This window comes from Hyla sarda, chromosome 9 (assembly GCF_029499605.1).
Source record: "Hyla sarda isolate aHylSar1 chromosome 9, aHylSar1.hap1, whole genome shotgun sequence".
Taxonomy (NCBI): Eukaryota; Metazoa; Chordata; class Amphibia; order Anura; family Hylidae; genus Hyla; species Hyla sarda.
In genome coordinates this window covers 146,122,900-146,145,706 of record NC_079197.1, presented here as the reverse complement: position 1 = coordinate 146,145,706, position 22,807 = coordinate 146,122,900, and the positions used below count along the sequence as shown (strand labels likewise).

The 22,807-nt window shown below is 42.3% G+C and overlaps 1 long non-coding RNA gene across 1 annotated transcript; it reads left to right on the top strand.

Moving 5' to 3' along the window:
- The first annotated feature begins 1,214 nt into the window (after nucleotides 1-1,214).
- LOC130291819 (uncharacterized) lies at nucleotides 1,215-21,291 on the top strand. Its single transcript, XR_008848039.1, has 3 exons — nucleotides 1,215-1,299; nucleotides 20,756-20,841; nucleotides 21,207-21,291. It is a non-coding gene; the product is annotated as an uncharacterized LOC130291819 (long non-coding RNA).
- Nucleotides 21,292-22,807: the final 1,516 nt, after the last annotated feature.

Genomic DNA, 22,807 nt, shown 5'->3' with positions numbered 1-22,807 from the left:
AAATTACTTAATTCTTCCAGTACATATCAGCTGTTGTATGCTACAGAGGAAGTTGTATAGTTTTTTTTTTTGTCTGACCACAGTGCTCTCTGCTGACACCTCTGTCCATGTCAGGAACTGCCCAGAGAAGAAGTTTGATTTTTCCTGCTTTGGACAGTTCCTGACATGGACAGAGGTGTCAGCAGAGAGCACTGTGGTCAGACAAAAAAAAAACTATACAACTTCCTGTGTAGCATACAGCAGCTGATATGTCCTAGAAGGATTAACAGGCTGCAGCAGAAAATTGACCTACACAAAATATTAAAGGGGTTATCCAGGAAAAAAACTTTTTTATATATATCAACTGACTCCAGAAAGTTAAACAGATTTGTAAATTACTTCTATTAAAAAATGTTTATCCTTCCAATAATTATCAGCTGCTGAACAGTGCTCTCTGCTGACATCTCTGCTTGTCTCAGGAACTGCACAGAGTAGAAGAGGTTTGCTATGGGGATTTGCTTCTACTCTGGACAGTTCCCGAGACACGTGTCATCAGAGAGCACTTAGACAGAAAAGAACAACTCAACTTCAGCAGCTCATAAGTACTGAAAGGATTAAGATTTTTTTAATAGAAGTCATTTACAAATCTGTTTAACTTTCTGGAGCCAGTTGATATATAAAAAAAGTTTTTTTAAATTATGTAAATGTCTAGCGATATAAGGAAGAGTTCTACGTTAAACCTGTGTAGCGGGTTGTGCCAAACATCATGCCACATATCCCATTTTGATAATTACTGACAACCTACAACATTATTGCTTTGGGGTCGCTTCCCTCCTATACTCTGGGCTATACCAAGACTGGGTGACTGAACTTTCATTCTGCACCTTGTTTTGTTCACTTTTTATAATGTGGATATTTTGCAGTATTGTGACCCTTTAGCAATGTGTAATATCCAAGTCACTTGCCACTGCAGTGCTATATTTCCATCTATAATTGATTTTACATATTTATCTGGTGTGTTATGTTTTATTTTTTAGCTATATATTTGTTCAATAAAGTTTTTTTTTACATGTATTGATTGTTGTGCACTTTTTTTTTCCTTGTTGTCTTTATCTTTTTTTTTTGTATTTTTACAACAGTATTTCTTCACCTTTCTGACTATTTTATATCAGATTACTGATGAAAGAAGCGTCGTCGTCGTCCCCCCCCCCCTTTCCCCCTTTAAGAGAAGTCAATACAACTAAGAGACCTGAAGGAAAATCTGAATATTCCGCAGGAGATCAAAAAGAAGGCAGAGGTCCAGGAGAGGCACTTGTGTCAGTGAGTTATCTGTGTACAGACATCTCCGCTGTCTGCAGTGCTAAAAGTTCCAAAATCTTTACCTACAGCCATACTACAACACCAAACAGTTGGCGCACAGTGAAAGCACTTGCCATGCCAAGCCTTACACCAGTGTTTCCCAACCAGGGTGCCTCCAGCTGTTGCATAACTACAGCTCCCAGCATGCCCAGACAGCCAAAGGCTGTCCGGGCATGCCTGGAGCTGTAGTTTTGCAACAGCTGGAGGCACCTTGGTCTGGAAACACGACCTTACACCAAGACACGATAATCCATATACTTCTCCACAATAAGCCCAAAGGATCAGTAACTATTTCCATCTTATATACATATACTCTCAAAACTGCTTTCTTGTTCATGCCAAGATTTACAACAGGGTTTCCCAACCAGGGTGCCTCCAGCTGTTGCATAACTACAACTCCCAGCATGCCCGGACAGCCTTTGGCTGTCCGGGCATGCTGGGAGTTGTAGTTTTGCAACAACTGGAGGCACCCTGGTTGGAAAACCCTACCTTACACCAAGAGATGATAATCCATATACTTCTAAGAATAAGCCCAAAGGGTCTGTATCTATTTCCATCTTATATACATATACTCCCAAAACTGATTTCTTACCTTAGCTGTGGCTAGCCATCCCCCAGGTAACTAGGTGTAGTTTTGCAGTCCATGAAGTGTCACACACCCATCACCATCAGCTTCTAGTAGCATCTGTACCCATACATCTGCTGGTCTTTTATAGGTTTGGGTCTTGAGATTTTCCATGAAGTGCACAAGCCACACCTCCTTATATTTAGTCTGAACCAAGGTTAAATGGTGTATATCATAGAACAGATGGCAGCATTGCCTCCAATTACAGGTGGCACTTTCATGCCATGTGTCTGACTATACCCAGAATGTGTGCTCAGCTTTACATGGATGTGTGAAACACACTGGTCGCCAACCTATGCCTAAAGATGTTATAGGATGCTGTGAGTTGTAGTTCTGCCACAGGATGCAAACCAGTGAATAGGCTGGACAAGCACTATTCTCTGGCTAATTGAAGGGGGTCTCGTGCATTAAAGGGGTACTACCGTGCTGACAACTTATCCCCTATCTAAAGGATAGGGGATAAGTTTCCTGATCGTGCGGGGTCCCGCTGCTGGGGACCCCCGCAATCTCGCATGCAGCACCCCGCTCTCATCAGGCCCCGGAGCGAACATCGCTCAGGGTCTGATGAATGTCGATCACGGGGCCGGAGTATCGTGACGTCACGGCTCCGCCTCCATGTGACGTCACACTCCGCCCCTCAATGTAAGTCTATTGCAGGGGGAGAGACAGCTGTCTCACCCCCTGCCATAGACTTGCATTGAGGGGCGGAGTGTGATGTCACACGGGGGCGGAGCTGTGACGTCACGATCACCGGCCCCATCATCAGACCCGGCCTGATGAGAGCGGGGTGCTGCGTGCAAGATTGCGGGGGTCACCAGCGGCGGGACCCCGCGCGATCAGGCAACTTATCCCCTATCCTTTAGATAGGGGATAAGTTGTCAGCACGGTAGTAGTTAAGCCCCTTTCTATTACCTTCAGTTACCCTTACTTGGCATATGTGTAGGAGTGTCAAAGGGAATGTTCACATGGTGGATTATTACGCACGGATATTCCGCTGCAGCAGAGTCCCATTGTTTTCAAAGCAGTTCTGCTGCACTGCGCACACGGCGGAATTTCCAAGTCAGATGTTTCTGCCATGGAAATCCCAATTTCGGCATCCGAAAAATAAACTTGTCTATTCTTTCTGCAAATTCCGCTCAGAAATGCCTTGCTGTCTACAAGACAGCGCACTTCCACGTGGTCCTAGCGCCTGCCGAATTTTCTTAACGTGTGGAATGTCCGTCCGTGTTTTCTGGGTGGACATTCCACACATTTTCAGCCGTGTGAACCCGGCCTAAAGCAGATATCCACTTTAACCTCTTCCAACCTCAACCTCTTTGGCAATGCCGTTTGTTATAGCTCTAGCTTCTTAGAACCGTAACTAAGGCTGGGTTCACACCACATTTTTGCAATACAGTTCCCGTATGAGGTTTTTAGATGAAAAACAGACTCCTCAGAACTGGACTAAACTGTATCAAAATGTGTGTAAAAATTTTAACCCATATACGGTTTGAAAAATGATGTCCGGTTGCATCCGATTTTTAAACAAAAAAAAACGTATACGTTTTTAACTTTTTACTCCATTATGAATAAAGTTTTGCTTGTTTGATTGAAATTCCAAGAATAAAACTGTGCAAAGTCAAAAACCGTATGGTGAAAACCGGATAGAACCATACGCACATACGGTTCTGTACGGTTCCCATTGACTCCCATGTTAAAAAAAAAGTTTTACGGTTTCCATACGGTTTTTCACCCGGACCAAAAACCGTGGTTGGCTGCGGTTTTGGGTATGGGAAAAAAAACAGACAAAACCGTACAAGACACAAAACGGATGCAACCGCATGCATCGTTTGGCATATTGTTATCAATGGAGAGTCAATGCATACGGTTTTCAAATTAATAAACGTATACGGGAACTGTATTGCAAAACGTGGTGTGAACCCAGCCCAACCATAACAAGTTAAAGTGTTCCTATCAGTAGAATGAGTAGAGAGAAGCATGGGGTTAGGCGCTTTACTCGCCGGCTCACAGCGATCTCCATCCAGCTTCACTAGATGGGCTCTGCTATGTGGCCGTCCAATGAAGCTGGACAGAGATCGTTGCGAGGAGTGAAGCGCCTCAGTGTGAACTGCTCACCGCTCTTTCTAATGATCGGTGGGTGTCTCAGCACTAAGAACCAATCAAAACTTTTGATGTGTCTCTGTGTAATGTGAAAAGTTTTTTTTTAATGGCAGGTACACTTTAATTTTATATAGTTCATAGAATCGGGTGGACTTGGCGGCTTTGCCTGATATTAAAAATTCAATTCCGAAATTTTAAATAAGTTTAATCTCAATTTCAAAATTCTGAAAATGATTTTAATCTTGATTTTCTTATTTTTACTTATTACAGAATATGGTAGCGACACAGCGCCTGATATTTGATCAGATGTCATCCTTACACTGCGGTGTTAAATTAGTTATTTGGGAGGTAAAAAAATGACGTGGCCGGGGGCAGGGTAAGAATAAAAAAGAACATCCTGGTGTCTCATCCTCTCAGCTACTGCCTGTTACCTGGTATTGTATTGTCCCCACAAGGACATTGTCCCCACTCAAACAATCACGGCTGTGGCCAGTCATTGGACAGGGCAGTTCCTGCAGGGATAATGCGTCAACCACAACCAGAAATTATCCAAGAGGATGAGGGAACAGAAGCAATGGGTTGTTGACTATGGGGAATTGGGGCAAGTGAGTATAGGTTCCTTTTTATTTTTACCCAGCCCCATATTCCTTTATCTTTTTATCCCCAGATAACCCTATTAGTTGGAACAGTATGAAAACCAGTCATATCTTTACAGATTCTTGCTATATATTACCCCTTCAATGATCAGCATTTTGATGCAGATTGCTAGTTAAATCACTTGCATGGGCTGTGTCTGTAGGACATGTTTGGTAGCAAAAGGAAAGATGTTTTTGTTACTAATTAAGGACATCAATGTTCCTGTGACTATATCACTGATAGTGACTATGCCATTATAGTGTGCCAGTCTCAGATGCCCCCTATAATGCCTATGCCGGCCACAGATGTTCTCCATAACAGTCACAGTTACAGATACCCCATCCAAACAGTGAGAGCCACAGCCCAACATAACAAATATGCCCCCCCTTCTTACTGTTGGCTGATACCCCTGGTTTCTGGCTTTTCTGCCATCTCTGTGTCCATCTCTGCCAATTGCCTCAGCAGGGTCTATGGGGGAGAGCAGGACGTGAGGGTACAGTAGAATCTCCCAATAGCTGACACAAAAAAAGTTTCCATTATTGAGAGATTATTGGGAAAAAGGGCTCAAAAATCTTTCTAAATGACGGAATCCTGTCCTGTACTCACTCCACAGTGTAATTACCTATAAAACAGGATAAAAAAACAATATTACAGTAGAATCTCCCAGTGCTGTTTAATCACCCCTTATCCCTCCCCCATATCATTTAATCCGCAGTTTTTACCCTGTGCCACCTTATTCCCCCCTGTGCCTTGTGCCAAATTATCCACCCCTTACCCCCTGTGCCACATCATTTCCCCTTGATTCCCCTGTGCCATTTCATTCCCCCTTTATTACCCTCTGTGTAAATTCATCACTTCCCTCTTTATGAAGTGGCCCAGGGGGATAAAGGGGGAATGGAATGGCATGAGCCCCCCCCCCCCCCCCCCCTCATGCCATTCCATTCCCCCTTTATCCCCCTGGGCCACTTCATAAAGAGGGAAGTGATGAATTTACACAGGGGGAGAAGAAATTGCACAGGGGGTGGTAAAGAGGGGGAGATGAATTTGCACAGAGGGTAATAAAGGGGGAATGAAATCGCACAGGAGGGGGATCAAGAGAAAATGATGTGGCACAGGGGGTAATAAAGAGAGGGATTATTTGGCACAAGGAAAATAAAGTGGCACGGGGGGGATCAGGGAAGGAGGGGGGTGAATGATGTGGCTGGTGAACGGTCTTCTGCTTCTGTGCTGGGGCTTCTGAAGGGGGTGCAGCGGGGGCCAGGGCCCATTACTGGGGTATTCGCTGTACCCCCTGTCGCCGGCCCTGTGTACAAGGTAGGGCCAGCACATAAGCCTGGTTGGCCCCTATTGTGCAACATGTGCAACAATTTATTAATACATTAACGCATTTGATCATTTAAAATTATCAAATTTTTTAGGAGTCTTAAGGAGTTTTGATAAAATTATGCAAGGGGTGTGAAAACAAAACAGTTTGCGCAGATCGTCATTTGCGACAAATGTGTACCAAAAAAAAGCTGTGTAAGGATTCTTTCACACTAGTGAAGAGGCTCCGCTACAAACAGACGTTAATGGGACCTTTTTTTTTAAATTTATTTCTACTTTGTCTGCCATTAACGTCCCGAAGATAGCGGGAGAAAAAGACGTGTCATGCACAAATTTTTCTTCCGCTACCTTCCAAACGGACATCACCTACGGGGTGAAAACGGTAGTGTGAAAGGAGCCTAAGTCTGCGTTTATACATTTGTATTTTCTGCTGCAGATTTTGTAGCCCAATGGGCAGCAAAATCTGCAGCAGCAAATCTGCAGCAAAAATATGCACGTGTGAACGCACCCTAAGGGTACGCTCAAACGGGCGGAATTATTTGCCGGTTTCCGGCTGCGTATTTGAAAGGGGGCGGGCTCTTCTTGGCTGTCCGCAGCAGATTTTCCGCTGTGGAATTTCCATTGACTTAAATGGGCAGCAAAATCTTCTGAAGCAAATCTGCAGCAAATCTGCAGCAAAAATACGCACATGTGAACGCACCCTTAGGGCTCATTCACATGAGCAGATTTTCTGCTACAGATCTGCTGCAGATTTGCTTCAGCAGATTTTGCTGCCCATTGAAGTCAATGGAAATTCCGCAGTGGACAGCAGAGAAGAGCCCGCCCCCTTTCACATACGCAGCGGGAAACCCACAAATAAATCCCCCAGTGTGAATGTACCCTTAGGGATCATTCAGCTGCTGCAGATTTTGCTGCCAATTGAATTCAATGGGCAGCAAAATCTGTTGAAGCAAATCTGAAGCAGATCTGCAGCAGAAAATAGGCATGTGTGAACGCACCCTAAGGGTATGTTCACACGTACAGGGTCTTGCGCAAATTTGATGCGCAGGATTCGTAACTGCAGATTAGAAGCTGTGCTCAGTCATTTAGTTTACATTGAAATCTGCAGCAGCAAATCCTGTGCATCAAATCTGCGTATGTGTGAACGTACCCTATGGTTTGCAGCAGATTTGCTGTAGCAGATTTTGCTACCCATTGAAGTCAATGGGCAGCAATATCTGCTGGAGCAAATCTTCAGCAGAAAATACGCACGTGTGAACGTACCCTAAGGGTACGTTCACACGTGTGGATTTACAGCGTATTTTACTCTGCAGATCCGCCGCTGAAGGACTTCTGTATGGTGCTTTTAAACGTGCCTGCTCGGAGAGGCAATACGTTGCTCCGAGCAGACACACTGCGTGTCGCCGCGCATGCGTGGTCTACTCGCACACATCGCGGCAGCTCTCGGTCTAGCTCATTGAGCAGGCAAGTGCTGTCCCTGTCATAGCGGGATGGTCCCGGCGCCTATTCACAGCCGGGACCCACGGCTAATAGCGTGCGGCTGCGATCGTTCGGCCACACACTATTAACCCTTCCGATGCGGCGCTCAAAGCTGAGCGCCACATCGAAAGTGAAACTAAATGCTTCCCGGCTGCTCAGTCGGCTGATAGGGGTCATCGCGATAAAAACGTGAGGCCCCGATCAGCTACCCGGAGAGAGGAAAAGGTCTCTTACCTTCTCCGGCGGCGTCCGGGCTCCGATTGATTACTCCCAGCCTGAGTTACAGGCTGGAGCAATCAATCACCGATTTCACTGATTGTTGCCAGGCAGCAGTCTGTGAATGAAATCAGCCTTTGCAAGCTGATAGGTCTCTATGGCTCTATCAGCTAGCAAAAAAAAAAGTGTAAAAAAAAAAAGTTAACCCTTTCAGGTATTCTCTTCTGAATTAATAGTTTAAATCACCCGGCATTTCCTAGTAACAAAATAAAACAGTGTAAATAAAAATACACATATGTGGTATCCCCGCGTCCGGAAATGTCCGAAGTATAAAAAATATACCGCTTTTTAAACCGCGTGTTCAATGGCGTACGCGCAAAAAAATTCCAAAGTCCAAAATAGCGCATTTTTGATCACTTTTTATACCACATAAAAGTGAAAAAAAAGTGATCAAAAAGTCTGATCAGAACAAAAAGGGTACCGCTAAAAACTTCAGATCACGGTGCAAAAAATTTGCCACCATAGCGACCTGAACACAGTAAAATAAAAAAGTTATAGGGCTCAGAAAATGACAATTTTAAACGTATAAATTTTCCTGCATGTATTCATGATTTTTTTCTGAAGTAATACAAAATCAAACCTATATAAGTAGGGAATCATTTTAACCGTATGGACCTACAGAATAAAGATAAGGTGTCACTTTTACCGAAAAATTTACTGCGTAGAAACGGAAGCCCCCAAAATTTACAAAATGGCATTTTTTCTTCAAGTTTGTCGCACAATGAATTTTGTTTTCCGTTTTGCCGTGGATTATTCGGTAAAATGACTAATGTCACTGTAAAGTAGAATTGGTGGCGCAAAAAATAAGCCATAATACAGATTTGTAGGTGTAAAATTGAAAGGGTTATGATTTTTTAAAGGCAAGGAGGAAAAAACGAAAATGCAAAAACGTGAAATCGCTCAGTCCTTTAGGGGTTAAGTGGAGAAAGCAAGCAGAGGTCTTTCTGGGACAAAGGTTGAGGGACACACATAACTGCAGCCTCAGACAGACTTCTAGTCTACAGTTGATCCTCTTGTGTTTTGCTTCCAGTTGATACATATTAAAGTGTTGTGTCTGGGGAGGGAGGGACCACCTACATGGCACTGGCCAGACATTAGTAGTCATGCAATCCCATGTGACATGTTACTTATATGTCCACTAAAAATATAGGATAGTTAATTTAACCCTTAACTACCCCCATTTGTTAGGGTCGGGATTTTTGTTTAAAGTCTCTTGCAAATCCTACGGGAAATGTATGTTCCCACATAACTTCCATTCGGCTGGAGATATTTTGGTAATACTTGGTCACATGTTACTTATATGTCCACTAAAAATATAGGATAGTTAATTTAATCCTTAACTACCTCCATTTGTGAGGGTCGGGATTTTTGTTTAAAGTCCCAAGCAAATCTACGAGAAATGTATGTTTAAATAATACCTGGTACACATATTACTTTTATGTCAAATAAAAATATATGATAGTTAAATTAACCCTTACCTACACCCTTATATAAAAGATGGGTTTTTGTTTTAAGTCCCATGCAAGTATATGGAACTTCCAGTACCTTACTCCACAAGCTCCGCTCTGCATCTCCTGGTGAATGTGTCAGTCCGGCTTGCAAGCCACACCCCATCTCACAAATACATGCCCGCTGTTTAAGCCCCACCCCTTTTAATATCTACCCTTTTTGTGCCTCTGTCTAGATTGCAAATCACGCCCAGTCCCACAAAACCACGTCCCCTTCTATTTTCAGCTTACAATATCTTCATGAAGACGGGACATGAGGTCGGGATATGAGGACGGGATATGGGGTTCGGATATGACAACAATATATGAGGATGGGATATGAAGTCAAAAGCTTCCTCCTTTGTTGATTTTCTTCCCCAACAAGGATTAGGAAGGAAAAACCGGGCAACGCCGGGTACTGAGCTAGTTGGGAGCAGGGGCCTGGAAGTTTCTTAGTATATAGTGCTCTGGGCATCTAACAAGTATATGCCATCTTCAAGGACCCTTACAGTGGACAGGACCTTTAACAATATTTATCTTTATATATATATATTTATCTATGTTTAACAGTGTCCAGGAGTGTGACCATGGGGCTGCAAAGTCTCGCTGCATGATGTCATGCCGCTTTGATCAACACATTGCCTGCTGCATACGCTGTCAATGAGGATAGCTCCCTGCATCTAGTGACAGGTCTTCCTCTCTGCCTCTAGGGCTTTCAACACACATACAGTGTGTTTGAGGAGGGCACTGACTGACCACGCGTGCACTTCAATCCTCATTGGTGGCACATGTGCCGTCGGTAGGCGAGCCCTAAGTGTCAATCTTACCTAACTGGCTCCTGTACATGGTAGTCCTAAGGGGCCATTGTTAAGCTCCCGATTACCATGGGAACCTTTACCACCTTTAATCACCACACAGACAAAACCGATTCCATGAAGGCTATGTGGTGTATATAAGAATAAATAAATGGGCCATTTATATGGATACACCTTACTAAAATGGGAATGGTTGGTGATATTAAAGGGGTATTCCAGGCAAAACCTTTTTTTATATATAGCAACTGGCTCCGAAAAGTTAAACAGATTTGTAAATTACTTCTATTAAAAAATATTAATCCTTCCAATAGTTATTAGCTTCTGAAGTTTTCTGTCTAACTGCTCAATGATGATGTCACTTCCCGGGAGCTGTGCATGATGGGAGAATATCCCCATAGGAACTGCACAGCTCCAGGGACGTCAGTCATCAGAGAGCAGTTAGACAGAAAACAACAACTCAACTTCAGAAGCTAATAACTACTGGAAGGATTAAGATTTTTTAATAGAAGTAATTTACAAATCTGTTTAACTTTCCGGAGCCAGTTGATATATAAAAAAAAGTTTTGGCCTGGAATACCCCTTTAACTTCCTGTTTATGGCACATTAGTATATGTGAGGGGGGAAACTTTTCAAGATGGGTGGTGACCATGGCGGCCATTTTGAAGTCGGTCATTATGAATCCAACTTTTGTTTTTTTCAATAGGAAGAGGCTCATGTGACACATCAAACTTATTGGGAATTTCACAAGAAAAACAATGATGTGATTGGTTTTAACGTAACTTTATTCTTTCCTAAGTTATTTACAAGTTTCTGACCACTTATAAAATGTGTTCAATGGGCTGCCCATTGTGTTGGATTGTCAATGCAACCCTCTTCTCCCACTCTTCACACACTGATAGTAACACCGCAGCAGAAATGCTAGCACAGGCTTCCAGTATCCGTATACACTGCTATATACTACTATATACACCGCAGGAGAAATGCTAGCACAGGCTTCCAGTATCCGTATACACTGCTATATACTACTATATACACCGCAGGAGAAATGCTAGCACAGGCTTCCAGTATCCGTATACACTGCTATATACTACTATATACACCGCAGGAGAAATGCTAGCACAGGCTTCCAGTTTCCGTATACACTGCTATATACTACTATATACACCGCAGGAGAAATGCTAGCACAGGCTTCCAGTATCTGTATACACTGCTATATACTACTATATACACCGCAGGAGAAATGCTAGCACAGGCTTCCAGTATCCGTAGTTTCAGGTGCTGCAGAATGGGCAAAACAAAAATTGGAACAGGACCCTCAGTTTACGCAGAAGATTCTGTTCAGTGATGAGGAAACTTTTATGTGAATGGTGAAGTCAACAAACAAAACCACCGCTATTGGTCTTACACTAACCCACATTGGATAGATCCCTCCAAGACTGTTGGAACACAAAAATTGATGGTATGGTGTGGTATATGGCGTACAAAGATAGTGGGGCCATTCTTCATCAATGGAAACCTCAAGGCCACTGGAGATGTGAAATTGCTACATGATGATGTGTTTCCCTCTTTAAGCACTGAAGCTGGAACGTTCCCTGAGTTTTTCCAACAAGATGGTGACCACCAAATTATGGGTGTCAGGTCCGAGCATTCCTAGATGAACAGTTTCCTGGAAAGTGGATTGGTCATCGTGGGCCAGTTCAATGGCCCCCAAGGTCTCCCGATCTGACCCCCTAAGACTTTTATCTTTGGGGTCATCTGAAGGCAATTGTCTATGCTGTGAAGATACGAGATGTGCAGCACCTGAAACTACGGATACTGGAAGCCTGTGCTAGCATTTCTCCTGCGGTGTATATAGTAGTATATAGCAGTGTATACGGATACTGGAAGCCTGTGCTAGCATTTCTCCTGCGGGGTATATAGTAGTATATAGCAGTGTATACGGATACTGGAAGCCTGTGCTAGCATTTCTCCTGCGGTGTATATAGTAGTATATAGCAGTGTATACGGATACTGGAAGCCTGTGCTAACATTTCTCCTGCGGTGTATATAGTAGTATATAGCAGTGTATACGGATACTGGAAGCCTGTGCTAGCATTTCTCCTGCGGTGTATATAGTAGTATATAGCAGTGTATACGGATACTGGAAGCCTGTACTAGCATTTCTCCTGCGGTGTATATAGTAGTATATAGCAGTGTATACGGATACTGGAAGCCTGTGCTAGCATATCTCCTGCGGTGTATATAGTAGTATATAGCAGTGTATACGGATACTGGAAGCCTGTGCTAGCATTTCTCCTGCGGGGTATATAGTAGTATATAGCAGTGTATACGGATACTGGAAGCCTGTGCTAGCATTTCTCCTGCGGTGTATATAGTAGTATATAGCAGTGTATACGGATACTGGAAGCCTGTACTAGCATTTCTCCTGCGGTGTATATAGTAGTATATAGCAGTGTATACGGATACTGGAAGCCTGTGCTAGCATTTCTCCTGCGGTGTATATAGTAGTATATAGCAGTGTATACGGATACTGGAAGCCTGTGCTAGCATTTCTCCTGCGGTGTATATAGTAGTATATAGCAGTGTATACGGATACTGGAAGCCTGTGCTAGCATTTCTCCTGCGGTGTATATAGTAGTATATAGCAGTGTATACGGATACTGGAAGCCTGTGCTAGCATTTCTCCTGCGGTGTATATAGTAGTATATAGCAGTGTATACGGATACTGGAAGCCTGTGCTAGCATTTCCTTCGGTGTATATAGTAGTATATAGCAGTGTATACGGATACTGGAAGCCTGTGCTAGCATTTCTCCTGCGGTGTATATAGTAGTATATAGCAGTGTATACGGATACTGGAAGCCTGTGCTAGCATTTCCTTCGGTGTATATAGTAGTATATAGCAGTGTATACGGATACTGGAAGCCTGTGCTAGCATTTCTCCTGCGGTGTATATAGTAGTATATAGCAGTGTATACGGATACTGGAAGCCTGTGCTAGCATTTCTCCTGCGGTGTATATAGTAGTATATAGCAGTGTATACGGATACTGGAAGCCTGTGCTAGCATTTCCTTCGGTGTATATAGTAGTATATAGCAGTGTATACGGATACTGGAAGCCTGTGCTAGCATTTCTCCTGCGGTGTATATAGTAGTATATAGCAGTGTATACGGATACTGGAAGCCTGTGCTAGCATTTCTCCTGCGGTGTATATAGTAGTATATAGCAGTGTATACGGATACTGGAAGCCTGTGCTAGCATTTCCTTCGGTGTATATAGTAGTATATAGCAGTGTATACGGATACTGGAAGCCTGTGCTAGCATTTCTCCTGCGGTGTATATAGTAGTATATAGCAGTGTATACGGATACTGGAAGCCTGTGCTAGCATTTCCTTCGGTGTATATAGTAGTATATAGCAGTGTATACGGATACTGGAAGCCTGTGCTAGCATTTCTCCTGCGGTGTATATAGTAGTATATAGCAGTATATAGAGAAGAGGGTTGCATTGACAATCCAACACAATGGGCAGCACATTGAACACATTTTATAAGTGGTCAGAAACTTGTAAATAACTCATGAAAGAATAAAGTTACGTTAAAACCAAGCACATCATTGTTTTTCTTGTGAAATTCCCAATAAGTTTGATGTGTCACATGACCCTCTTCCTATTGAAAAAACTAAAGTTGGATTCAAAATGGCCGACTTCATAATGGCCGCCATGGTCACCACCCATCTTGAAAAGTTTCCCCCCTCACATATACTAATGTGCCACAAACAGGAAGTTACTATCACCAACCATTCCCATTTTATTAAGGTGTATCCATATAAATGGCCCACCCTGTATAATCGGTAGACTAGAGATATAGTAAGTCACACCCTAGGATTGCCCGATAAAAATGAAAATAGCCTATGTTGGCCCACTGAAATGGCCGTTTTGGGTAGGGTTACATAATCCTCACCCCTTTTGCGGTGCAGTTTGCTAAATTATCTCAACAAAGAAACTGTTGGCAAGTATGGGCCTGGCTGTTCTGCTATGTCTGTGGTCCATATAGACCATTGGTGTCATTGCTACCTACATTATGACCATGGCTAAAGGTCACTGTGAGACAGCATCAGGTAAGAGACTGCTTAGAGATTATATATAGACAGATTACAGGATGTGTACATTATCTTTTTAGAGTATGTTAACACTGAGGAATTAATCCTCCTCTCCAGCTCTATCTATATACTGTTGCTGCTATCCCTATGGGATCAGGATATATAGTAGTTACACACCTCCTCTCCAGCTCTATGCTGCTGCTATCTCTATGGGATAACGATATATAGTAGTTATACACCTCCCCTCCAGCTCTATCGGTATACTGCTGCTATCTCTATGGGATGAGGACATATATGGGGAGATTTATCATTGCATTTAGAGGTTTGTTTGCTTTGTTTTTTTTGTTTTGTTTTTCGCTTACTCAGGGTGCACAAAATGTCGCACATAAGTCTAAGATTTTTTTTTTTTTTTTAGCCTTTGTAGAGCACTTTTGAAAAGTCTTACTAAAAGACAAAAAGTCACAGAGAAGAGGTGGAAACCTACAAAATAGTGTTCTGAAGTGATTTATAGTTTTTCGCTTATGTGCACCAAATTTATCAATCCCCCTTGATAGTATGATAAATATGTTGCACATAAGCAAAACCAAAGCAAACAGAAAATTACTTCAAAACTCACTTACCAAAGAAAACAATGATAAATGTCCCCCATAGTAGTTATATACATCCCCTCTAGCTCTAGCTGTATACTGCATCTGCTATCTCTATGGGATCAGGATAAATAGTAGTTATACACATTCCCTCCTGCTCTTTCTTTATACCGATGCTGCTGCTATTTCTATGGGATCAGTATGCATAGTAGATATCCTGATCCCAAAGAGATAGAGCTGGACAGAAGGTGTATAAATACTATACAGTATATCCTGATCCTATAGAGATATCAGCAGCAGTATACAGATAGAGCTGGACAGAAGGTGTATAACTACTATACAGTATATCCTGATCCTATAGAGATATCAGCAGCAGTATACAGATAAAGCTGGATGGGAGGTGTGTAACTTCTTTATATCCTGATCCTATAGAGATAGCAGCAGTAGTATACAGATAAAGCTGGATGGGAGGTGTATAACTACTATATATCCTGATCCCATAGAGATAGCAGCAGTAGTATACAGATAGAGCTGGATGGGAGGTGTATAACTTCTTTATATCCTGATCCCAAAGAGATAGCAGCAGCAGCAGTATACAGATCTCAAGATTGTGATTTTCACCAAACCTAGTAATTTTAATATCATTCCTTTATTCTTCTCCCATATGGGCACTCCAAAGACTGCCACTTTGAAATTCTATGGTAATTTAAACCTAAAAACGTCCTCAATTTTTTCAAAGGCCTTCTTCCATAGGATTTGTATCTCTCCACAATCCCAAATCATATGATATAAATCCGCGTCCTCCATTTGACATCTGGAACATTTTGAATCATTTCTTTTTCCCATTCTAAACAGACCCTCTTGTGTATAGTGAGCGCTATGGACGAACTTTATGTGACATATTCTATGGTTGGCATTTATAGAGCATTTCTATCAAGATAAAGCATTTCATTTATGTGTTTAGTTTAAGGACAATGTAGTTTTAATGTTATTTATTAATAAAGTGTGTACTAGGGGGCTGCCATTACGGTAGCCTCTTTGTGGTGTATCACTTCACAGCACCTACACAGTTGCTTTATGGCAGGCACAGGGCATAAAAAAGTTAAACGGGTATTCCAGGAAAAAACTTTTTTTTTTATATCAACTGGCTTCAGAAAGTTAAACAGATTTGTAAATTACTTCTATTAAAAAATCTTAATCCTTTCAATAATTATCAGCTGCTGAAGTTGAGTTGTTGTTTTCTGTCTGGCAACAGTGCTCTCTGCTGACATCTCTGCTTGTCTCGGGAACTGCACCAAGTAGAAGAGGTTTTCTATGGGGATTTGCTTCTAAACTGGGCGGTTCCTGAGACACGTGTCATCAGAGAGCACTTAGACAGAAAAGGACAACTCAACTTCAGCAGCTCATAAGTACTGAAAGGATGAAGCTTTTTTAATAGAAGTAATTTACAAATCTGTTTTACTTTCCGGAGCCAGTTGATATATATATTAAAAAAAAGTTTTTTCCTGGATAACCCCTTTAAGACTGAGAGTGTCTCATAGAAAAGCATGGGCTGCTTACTGCACATGTGCATAGCACAGGTTAGGTGAAATGAAAGGGGAAGCCAGCACCATTTTCTTGAAGTCTCTGAGGAGCAGTGACCTGTCAAGAGACATCTAGCCTGTTCTTTACCACTCTTCAGACACCAACAAAACGGTGACAGTGGAATTGAAAAAACTACAAAACCCCCTCTCCTTTTGCACATAGACAGAGGAAGGTAGACGGTCAAGATCTAATTTGCAGCAGCCAGTCAAGTTGCGTGTTTTCACAAGATTCCTCTTGTTAGCTCCCTCTGCTGGTCAACAATGAGAGACATGTTAAGTTATTATTTAATTTTTTATATTTTGTGACAAGTAATATATTTTTTTTAAATATTTACAGAAATATTTTAAAAATGTGAAAAAAAATTTTTAACCTTAAAAATAATCATATTTGGTGACACATTCCCTTTAATTGCGCCGCCATATAGTAAAACCTGAAATTGGGAATGCCCATTCTTCCTAATTTTACCGAAGGTTTAAGGAATTTCTGTTTTATCCTCACATGCTTTCGTCCCCAAATGAGCTCATTTATTTTCCTTTCTAGCCCTTTAAGATTATCATTAATCCATATCGGAGCTGCTTTTAACCCCTTAAGGACTAAGTCCATTTTGGCCTTAAGGAACAGGCCAATTTTATTTTTGCATTTTCGTTTTTTTCTCCTCTCCTTCTAAAATCCATGGCTTTTTATTTTTCCATCCACAGACCCATAGGAGGGCTTGTTTTTTACACAATCAATCGTACTTTGTAATGTGATATGATTTGTAATATGAATAGGTGTATATATACGCCAGTGCAGGGGACAATAGAAAAGCATACATTATACAGGAGGATCACAGCAGGTGTCAGGAGTGACATCCGCTGTGATCTTTCCTTAACTGCAGGAACTACTACTACTCCCAACACGGAGCACACTCTGCTCCATGCTGGGAGCTCTAGTACCTGCATTAATAGACAGATCGCAACAGATGTCAGAAGTTACACTTGCTGCGATCTGTCTATTAATGCAGGTACTACAGCTCCCAGCATGGAGCAGAGTGTGCTCCATGTTGGGAGTAGTAGTACCTGCAGTTAAGGACAGATCACAGCAGGTGTCACTCCTGACACCCGATGAGATTGTCCTATCTACTGCAGAGAAGTGGAGCGGCTCTATACAGCACTCGCATCTCTGCACTATACTCCGGCCAGTTACATGAATAGAACATTACTCATTCATATTTCCCTCTGAGAGCGGTGATTGGCTGCAACCATCAGTCCAATCCCCACTCTGGGCGGAAAATATGAACGAGTGATCACTGGCCGGAGTATAGAGCAGAGATGCGAGTGCTGTGTAGAGCCGCTCCACATCTCTGCAATAGATAGGATGATCGCATCGGGGGTCAGGAGTGACATCTGGGGTGATATGTCTATTAGTACTGGTACTACTGCTCCCATCATTGAACAATCTGTTCCATGCTGGGAGTAGTAGTACCACCTAAAAAAAAAAATATAGGGGGAAAAAGTGAAACACACACACTTTATTAAAAATGTATAAATATTTCATTCTTAAAAATAGAAATTTTGTTAAATACATTTCTTTCCATCACTATTGCATCCTTTTTTTTCTTTCTTTTTTTTTTTTATTGGTACCCAACAAATTTTGAAAAAACGACAAAGGGGCCAAAAATGCAATTTCCACTCAAAGGCAAAAAAACGCCAGAAAAAACACAAGAAAAAAACACCAAACACTGGAAAATGCTGTGGCGTTTTTCCTTACGTTTTTTTGGGCCACAAAAAAACTAGCCTTACTGTCTTTATATTCTTGGATTCTACCTGATTTTTAACCCCTTGAGGACCAAGCCCATTTTGACCTTAACGACCAGGCCATTTTTCATTTTTGCATTTTTGTTTTTTCCTCCTCTTCTTTTAAAATCCATAACTCTTTTATTTTTTCACCTACAGATCCATATGAGGGCTTGTTTTTTGTGCAAACAATTGTACTTTGTGATGACATCTTTTATTTTAACAAAGTGTACGGTGCAAACAAAATAATATTATTTGCAGGGGGGTTTTTACACATTCCACTTTAAGGTAAAAATGATACATTGGGGGAGTTTTATCAAAACCTGTGCAGAGGAAGAGTGGTGCAGTTGCCCATGGCAACCATCAGATTGCTTATTTCATTTTTAGCCCATTAAGGACTCAGCGTTTTTCTGTTTTTGCATTTTCGTTTTTTCCTCCTTACCTTTAAAAAATCATAACTCTTTAAATGTTGCACCTAAAAATCCATATGATGGCTTATTTTTTGCGTCACCAGGTCTACTTTGCAGTGACATTAGTCATTTTACCCAAAAATCTACAGCGAAACTGAAAAAAATCATTGTGAGACAAAATTGAAAAAAAAAACGCCATTTTGTAAATTTTGGGGGCTTCCGTTTCTACACAGTACATTTTTCGGTAAAAATGACACCTTATCTTTATTCTGTAGGTCCATATGGTTAAAATGATACCCTACTTATATAGGTTTGATTTTGTCGTATTTCTGGAAAAAATCATAACTCCATGCAGGAAAATTTATACGTTTAAAATTGTCCTTTTCTGACCCCTATAACTTTTTTATTTTTCCGTGTATGTGGCGGTATGAGGGCTAATTTTTTGCGCCATGATCTGAAGTTTTTAGCAGTACTATTTTTGCATTAATAGGACTTATTGATCGCTTTTTATTCATTTTTTTCTTGTGACCAAAAATGCACTATTTTGGACTTTGGAATTTTTTTTGTGCATACGTCATTGACCGTGTGGTTTCATTAACGATATTTTTATAATTCGGACATTTCTGCACGCGGCGATACCATATATGTTTATTTTTATTTACACTTTTTTTTTTTATGGGAAAAGGGGTGATTCAAACTTTTAATAGGGAAGGGGTTAAATGATCTTTATTCACTTTTTTTTGCACTTTTTTTTTGCAGTGTTATAGCTCCCATAGGGACCTATAACACTGCACACACTGATCTCTTATACTGATCATTGTTATCCCATAGGGACCTATAACACTGCACACACTGATCTCTTATACTGATCATTGTTATCCCATAGGGACCTATAACACTGCACACACTGATCTTTATCATTGATCACTGGTTTCTCATAGGAAACCACTGATCGATGATTCTGCCGCTTGACTGCTCATGCCTGGATCTCAGGCACTGAGCAGTCATTCGGCGATCGGACAGCGAGGAGGCAGGTAGGGACCCTCCGGCTGTCCTGTAAGCTGTTCGGAATCACTTTAGACGCGGCGTTCAACTTTGAACTCCACGCCTAAAGGGTTAATAGCGCTGTTGCAGCGCGATCAATGCCGCGCGCTATTAGCCCGTTGTTAGAGGCCGGGCCCGACCCGCTATGACGCAGGGCCCCGCGTTATAGATCAAGAGTGGACTCATGACGTTCGGGTACGTCATGAGTCCTTAAGGGGTTAAAAAGACCTGTGACAAATGAAAAAAAGCAATCTGATTGGTTGCCATGGACAACTGCACCTCTCTTCCTCTACACTGGTTTTGATAAATATCCCCCATTATCTTTATTCTGTATATTAATGCAATTAAAATGATACCCCATTTATATCGTTTTTTTTATTATTGTACTATTTAAAGAAAAAAAAAAAAAGGCTAACTTTTTTTTTTTAAACAAAATTGGTATGCATAAAATTGTCATTTTCTGACCCCTATAACTTTTTTATTTTTCTGTATACGGGATGTATGAGGGCTCTTTTTTTGCGCTGTGATCTTTAATTTTCATTGGTAAATTTTTGTTTTAGGGTATGTTCCCACCTGGCATATTTTTCTGCGTATTTGCTGCTGTGTATTTTATTTCCCATTGAAGTCAATGGGTAGGAAAATACGCAGCAGCAAATACGCAGCAAAATACGCCAGGTGGGAACGTATCCTTAATGGGATTTTTTGATCGCTTTTTATAAAAAAAAATTCCAATATCATGTGATTAAAAATCATTATCTTTGGTATTTGGTATTTTTTTTACTTTTACGCCATTTACCGTGCGGGATAATAAACATTATATTTTAATAGTTTGGACATTTACACAGGCGGCAATACCAAAAATTTAATTTTTTTTTATTTTTGGGAATATTAGAGAATAAGGGAGAAATGATTTTTTATTAGGGGATGGGTTTTTATATAATTTTAGAAACTTTTTTCTATTTTACACTTTTATATGCAATCATTAGATTGCATGTACTGTATAATGCCATGCCTATGGCATAACATTATACAGTGTGATCGACCACTATTTGTGGTTTTCCCAGGGGTTCTATTGTTGAAAAGTTATCCTTATATGCAGATGATACGTTTACTTGGCGGATGCAGAGGGTTCTCTCCTGTCTTTAATTGACCTACTTGACCTTTTTGGTTTGATTTCAGGCTTGCGGGTCAACTGTGCTAAGTCCTCCCTAATGGCGCTTTCACCCGGGGTTCCTATTCCCCCTGCCCTTCCATTGGGTCTGCAGGTAATTCCTCGTTTTAGATATCTGGGGGTGGAGGTTACTGCATCCCTTGCAGAGTATCTCTCACTGAATTTGGAACCACTTTTGAGCTCTACTGTGGAACGTTTCAATGCCTGGTCCTTGCTTCCCTTGTCCCTAGCCGGCAGAATGAACATATTTAAAATGATTTATTTCCCTAAGTTTCTCTATCTTTTCCATTTAGCTCCCCTTATTCCTCCTAAGAAATACTTTAGTACGCTATGTGGTGCTCTGGGATCCTTCTATTGGCACTGAAAGCCTCCCAGACTTGGTTGGGCTCTCCTCCAGGCCCCTAAACGGCAGGGTGCCCACCCCTGATGTCTATAACTATTTTCTTGCCTCCCTTGCAGCGTGGTGGATCGACCTGGATCTTCTACTGCCTTGGCTGGTGCGCTTATGGGTTACTACAAAGCTCTTATTTACTCACTCTACAGGTACCATACTCTCATCATCTTTTCTTATTCCCCTTTAGACAATAGCTAAAGTGTGATCCATGGTGTCGAGTAAATTTCCCCTGGTATCTCCTAGGGAAACCTTGTGGGGGAATCTGCATTTTCCACACCTGCATGGGCTACAGGAAGCCGGTTTCTGGGGACCTCATGGAGTCAAATTTTTTATCCATCTGTTTGGAGAGGATCGGGTTTTCTTATCCTTTTCGGACATAAAGGAACATTATTGCATCCCTAAAAATTCCTTTTATAGGTATCTTCAGCTTAGGCATGTGGTTCAGGCGCAGTTTTGCTCTTTGACATTTACACCTGTATTTTCTGAAGTGGAGCTTCTCCTGGGCACCACTGACCTTTCTAAACCTCTTACTCAGTCCTATGCTCTCCTTCAGTCGTTGGGTCCTAGCCCTTTTTCAAGGCTTATCCTACACTAAGTGGGTGGTTGATATCCCGGATTTGTCTGAATGCCAATGGAAGGAGGTTGAGGGTTCTTATTACTCTACTGTAGTTAGTAGTAGAGATATGTTGATCCAATCTAGATATGTACTTAGGCTGTATTATACCCCTGCTAAATTGAAGCGTATAGGTATTTCCCCTTCTGATCTGTGTTTTCGGTGCTCCTCGGAGGTAGGTACTTTTTTGCATGCTGTTTGGGACTTTCCTGTTGTCACCCCCTTTTGGAGGGAAGTGATGGGGTTTTTAGCTGATAACTTAGACTTCCCCTTTGTTCTCACGCCTGTGGTGTGCCTGCTGGGAGTTATTAATGGGGTTGTTTCTGGTTCCCATTGGGGATCGACCGATTATCGGTATGGCCGATATTATCGGCCGATAATCACGATTTTGGGCATTATCGGTATCGGCAATTACCTTGCCGATAATGCCCCGCCCCCCCCCCCCGATCCGCTGCCCCGCACCGCGACCGCCCCCCCCCCCACCCCCCGTAGTGCTGGGCGGTGTACCGGTATGGATTTTTGCCCATACCGCTATACCGGTCGGGCCCCTCCCCCACCCTCCGAGTCAATAAAAAAAAATTAAACTTACCCGTAATGGGGTGGTCCGGGCCATCCATCCTGTAGTGTCCGGCGGCATTCCGGGTGGAGGGTGAACCGGTCCGGGCTGTCCTTCTTCTCCGGGGGTCCTCTTCTCCACTCCGGGCAGGCTCCGGCCTAGTATGCTGCATAGACGCCGCTACGCCGTGACGTCAGGTGCGTCGCTGTGCACGGGCGTCACTGCGCAGCGGCGTCTATGCAGCGTACTAGGCCGGAGCCTGCCCGGAGTGAAGAAGAGAATCCCCGGAGAAGAAGGACAGCCCGGACCGGTGCACCCTCCCCCCGGAATGCCGCCGGACACTACAGGAAGGAAGGATGGCCCGGACCACCCTGACAGGTAGGGGGAGAGAAGCGGGTGGTGGCGGCCTATGGCACCGCAAAAGCCACCGCAGTGCATTGATTTAAAGCGCCCGCTTTAAATCAATGCTCTGCAGCGGTGTCGAGGGGGGATAAATA